Source organism: Manis pentadactyla, chromosome 13, assembly GCF_030020395.1.
Source record: "Manis pentadactyla isolate mManPen7 chromosome 13, mManPen7.hap1, whole genome shotgun sequence".
NCBI classification, from domain to species: Eukaryota; Metazoa; Chordata; class Mammalia; order Pholidota; family Manidae; genus Manis; species Manis pentadactyla.
This window is the reverse complement of record NC_080031.1, coordinates 53561644-53566871: the sequence shown is the minus strand read 5'-3', so window position 1 is coordinate 53566871 and position 5228 is coordinate 53561644. Positions and strand designations below refer to the sequence as shown.

The window sequence follows — 5228 nt, the reverse complement described above, 5'->3', positions numbered from 1 at the left end:
TCTGTTTATGAGTCTATTTCTGTTATATTTGTTTGCTTATGTCTTATAGGATAAAATATTTTTTAAAAATATACTAATTCTGGAAAACACCTGCTAAAATTCATACTTCAATGATAATGATTCTAAGTTATAAAACCATTTCCATATTTATTCTCACCCACACATGTATAAACAGGAGACACATCATTCATTCTTTTCCATGTAAAAACTCTTGATAATTATTCTTTTTATGTCTGCTCATTGCTACCAGTTATTAAAATAAATACCAGATATTTATTTATTATTGTTTGTGTTGGTTTTTGTTGCTGTTGTTGTGCATGAAAGTGAAATCATGGGGGAGGAGGATGGGTGAAAAAAGATGAAGAGGATAAAAAGGTACAAACTACAAATGATAAAATGAATTAGTCAAAAGAGTGGAAGTACAACATAGAGAACATAACCAATAATATGGCATAATTGTGGTAACAGGGGTACATTTACTATGGTGAGCAACAGTTAATGTAATTACTGAGTCATTCTGTTATGCAGCTAAAACCAATATATTGTATAAGAAGTATACTGCAAAAAATTTTTACCTTGAAATTATATACCTTAAAAATACATAGCTTCTGCCATTGATGTGGTTAAACTGGAGATAGTGCATAAAATTCTACACAGTGAGATACTACAAAGTAAAATAAGGTAAATGACCAACTAGGTGTGGAGAACACAAAGGTAGCTCTCACTGAATTGTGGAATCCCAAACACTGGTGAATCCACAATAATTTTATTAAGAAGGCGCATTTTTTAACATCTCCTTCAGGATGCAGAGGGCTTCCTTAGTGTAAGGATCTGAGAATGAGTATTACAAGCAACAAAATGAAATCAGGAGATGTTTTAACAACAGTTCTAATAATTGGTATTTTTAATTAATATATGGATAACATATTCATCATCAACCACACACAATATTTTTCAAATTTCTAATAAATAGTTCCCTTGTTTATTCTCTAACCTGTGCTGGTTGACTTCCTTCCCTCCAGAAAGAACCCTGTAGAGAGAGGGGATGGACGGCTACAATCTCAGCCCCGTGACTCACTTTATCCTCACGGGGCTCTCTGACCTCCCCGAGGTGCGTTGTCCTCTCTTTGTGGTCTTTGCCGTCACCCACCAGGTCACCTTGGTGGGAAACGGGGCCATTCTCTTGGCCATCAGGACAGAGAAGAAGCTGCGCACACCCATGTATTACTTCCTGGCCAATCTGTCCCTCTTAAGACATATTCTGTCCATTAGCTACTGTCCCCAAGATGCTGGACAACCTCGTGACTGGGAATCACAGCATTTCCTTCCTGGGCTGTGCTTTGCAGCTTTATTTCCTGGTGGCCCTGGCGGGGACTGAGGTCTTCCTTCTCGCTGTCATGGCTTATGAATGGTACGTGGCCATCTGCTTCCCCCTCCGTTACACCCTCATCATGACCAAGGCTCGCTGCGTCCAGCTGGCAGCTGGGACCTGGGCAGCAGGGTTTCTCCATTCCCTCCTCCATACGGTGTCCACCTTCCACCTGTCTTCCTGCAAATCCAATCAGGTTAACCAGTTCTACTGTGACATCCCCCCAGTGGTGGCCCTCTCCTGCTCATCCATCTACATAGAAGAAATGCTTATGTTTGTGGTATCAAGTATCTTGGGAATTGGTGCCTTCCTAACCACCTTCATCTCTTACATTTATATCATATCCACCATCCTAAAGATCCAGTCAGTGGAAGGGAAGCACAAAGCCTTCTCCCCATGTGCCTCCCGCCTCCTGGTGGTCTGTTTGTTCTATGGCACAGCCATCTTAACCTACATTTGTCCCTTTTCAAGTCACCACTCCCCAGACAGGGACAGACTCATCGCCATGCTCTACGGGGTTGTCACCCCAATGCTAAACCCCACGATCTACAGCTTGAGGAGCACAGAGGTGAAAGGGGCACTCGGCAGGGTCTTATGTCACTGAGCATGTTAACACTGAGTGTAAGAGTAAAACAGAAAAAGTCCATGCTCATTTTAGAATACATTGATGGGAAGAATTTATAGAATATAATTTTTAATTGACACAGAATATATACTTACATATACATTGTAATTTATAAACATGTGAACATACAGGTAAGTGTAACCATACCTATCTGTATGGTTATATGTCTATCTCTCTCAAAGGGGAATTTAAAATGCATTGTCCCCAAATAGACATTTCCATAAGCAGCAGAGAACATTAATCACGCTATTAGGATGTATAACGCGAGCCCATCTTCTAAGTTAACTTTGGTTTTTGTTCACATTCATAGATATCCATATCTGTAGGTATACCTATATCATCTTTACTTTTATCTACACTTTAAATCTATATCTAAATCTCTTTCCATTGATACTTGTTTTATTTCATTTTTTTGAAAATGGCAATAGCCTTTTGCGATTGACTGCCTGTACCAATAAATCTTTATAACATCATTTCATTCAACCTGTCTTTCAGTTTTTGCTTCCACTTACTGTATATTTCTCTGCTTTTCTTCATTTTTGGTAACTCTGTCCATTCTCAGATCTATCTATGTCTCCAAAAAGAGGACTTACTTTCTCAATCTGTGATTTAGTAATCTAATTCAGTTCACTATATTATTGCATTTATAACGTTATCATTTTCAAAACTGAAAGCACCATATTTTAACACACGCACACATTCTTATCAGCTGCCATGAATTTTAGGTATCAATTTTCCCAACCACACAGACTAAGTGTGATCAGAGAGCTGTTGGTTCTGAGGGGATGGTGCATCATGCACACTCCATTTTATGTTGTTTACTTTTCCTGTCACATCTAGAAATAGGATGATGTTCTCTGTTCACTAATACTTATGTGATTCTTAGCTTTATCTACAATCATGGATCATTTTCCTCATAGTTTCCACCAACCTGGGGATCCCAATTACCTTCCAGTTTTTGTCCCCAGCCAGATGGTCTCTCTCTGCATTTCTGATTCTCTTTCTACTCCTTGGCATTCACTGTATTCTCTCCTCCTCTTTTCTGCATTCTGTCCTTCTTTTATCACTACTGAATTGTTCTTAGATTATTCAAAGACATCCTGTTAACTCCTTCTCTGGACTGCAATTAATTTTCCAAGTCATTTTCAAATATTTATGAAATGATTGCCTCATCATACATACTTGTTCCACATCAGCTAGGCTGTGTGCACATCTCCTGCCATACTTTGGAAACAATTTCATTTTCCAAAGCTTAGCATTGCACTGAAATACATCATCTGCAGCATTCCAGGGCTCTTCATAGAAGTGTCAGGTCCACTGCCCACTATTTGATTTTTTTTTGTATCATTAATCTACAATTACATGAGGAATATTATGTTTACTAGGCTCCCCCCTTCCCCAAGTTCCCCGACAAACGCCATTACAGTCACTCTCCATCAGTGTAGTAAGATGCAGTAGAGTCACTACTTGTCTACTCTGCGTTGCACCACCCTCCCTGTGCCTTCCCCCACATTATACATGCTAAATGTAATGCCCTCTTTCTCCCCCCCCTTAACCCTCCCTTCCCACCCCTCCTGCCCAGTCCCTTTCCCTTTGGTAACTGTTAGTCCATTCTTGGGTTCTGCAATTCTGCTGCTGTTTTGTTCCTTCAGTTTTTTCTTTGTCCTTATACTCCACAGATGAGTGAAATCATTTGGTACTTGTCTTTATCCACCTGGCTTATTTCACTGAGCATAATACCCTCTAGCTCCATCCATGTTGTTGCAAATGGTAGGATTTGTTTTCATCTTATGGCTAAACAATATTCCATTGTGTATGTGTACCACAACTTCTTTATCCATTTATCTATTGATGGACACGTAAGTTGCTTCCATTTCTTGGCTATTGTAAATAGGGCTGCGATAAACATAGGGGTGCATATATCTTTTTAAAACTGGGCTGCTGCATTCTTAGGGTAAATTCCTAGAAATGGAATTCCTGGGTCAAATGGTATTTCTATTTTGAGCTTTTTGAGGAACCTCAATACTTCTTTCCAAAATGGTTGAACTAATTTGCATTCCCAGCAGCAGTGTAGGAGGGTTCCCCTTTCTCCACAACCTCACCAACATTTGTTGTTGTTTGTCTTTTGGATGGTGGTGATCCTTACCGGTGTGAGCTGATATTGCATTGTGGTTTTAATTTGCATTTCTCTGATGACCAGCAGTGTGGAGCATCTTTTCATGTGTCTGTTGGCCATCTGAATTTCTTCTTTGGAGAACTGTCTGTTCAGCTCCTCTGCCCATTTTTAAATTGGATTATTTGCTTTTTGTTTGTTGAGGTGCTTGAGCTCTTTATATATTTTGGGTGTCAACCCTTTACCGAATCTGTCATTTATGAATATATTCTCCCATACTGTAGGGTGCCTTTTTGTTCTATTGATGGTGTCCTTTGCTGTACAGAAGCTTTTTAGCTTGATATAGTCCCACTTGTTCATTTTTGCTTTTGTTTCCCTTGCCCGAAGAGATATGTTCATGAAGAAGTCACTCATGTTTATGTCCAAGAGATTTTGGCCTATCTTTTTTTCTAAGACTTTTATGGTTTCATGATTTACGTTCAGGTCTTTGATCCCTTTTGAATTTACTTTGGTGTATGGGGTTAGACAATGGTCTAGTTTCATTCTCTTACGTATAGCTGTCCAGTTTTTCCAACACCAACTGTTGAAGAGGCTATCATTTCCCCATTGTATGTCCATGGCTCCTTTATCGTTTATTAATTGACCATATATGTTTGGGTTAATGTATGGAGTCTCTACTCTGTTCCACTGGTCTGTGGCTCTGTTCTTGTGCCAGTACCAAATTGTCTTGATTACTGTGTCTTTCTAGTAGAGCTTGATGTTGGGGATCGAGATTCCCCCCCACTTTATTCTTCCTTCTCAGGATTGTTTTGACTAATCAGGGTCTATGGTGGTTCCATATGAATTTTTGAACTATTTGTTCCTGTTCGTTGAAGAATGCTCTTGGTAATTTGATAGAGTTTGCATTGAATCTGTATATTGCTTTAGGCAGATGGCCATTTTGACAATAATAATTCTTCCTAGCCAAGAACATGGGATGAGTTTCCATTTGTTAGTGTCCTCTTTAATTTCTCTGAAGAGTGTCTTACAGTTTTCAGGATATAGGTCTTTCACTTCCATGGTTCAGTTTATTCTTAGGTATTTTATTCTTTTTGATGTAATTCTGAATGGAATTGTTTTCC

At 39.1% G+C, this 5228-nt stretch overlaps 1 pseudogene; it reads left to right on the top strand.

Annotated features, from left to right (window-relative positions):
- The first annotated feature begins 1045 nt into the window (after nt 1–1045).
- Nucleotides 1046–1973, top strand: LOC118928199 (olfactory receptor 5V1-like; annotated as a pseudogene).
- Nucleotides 1974–5228: the final 3255 nt, after the last annotated feature.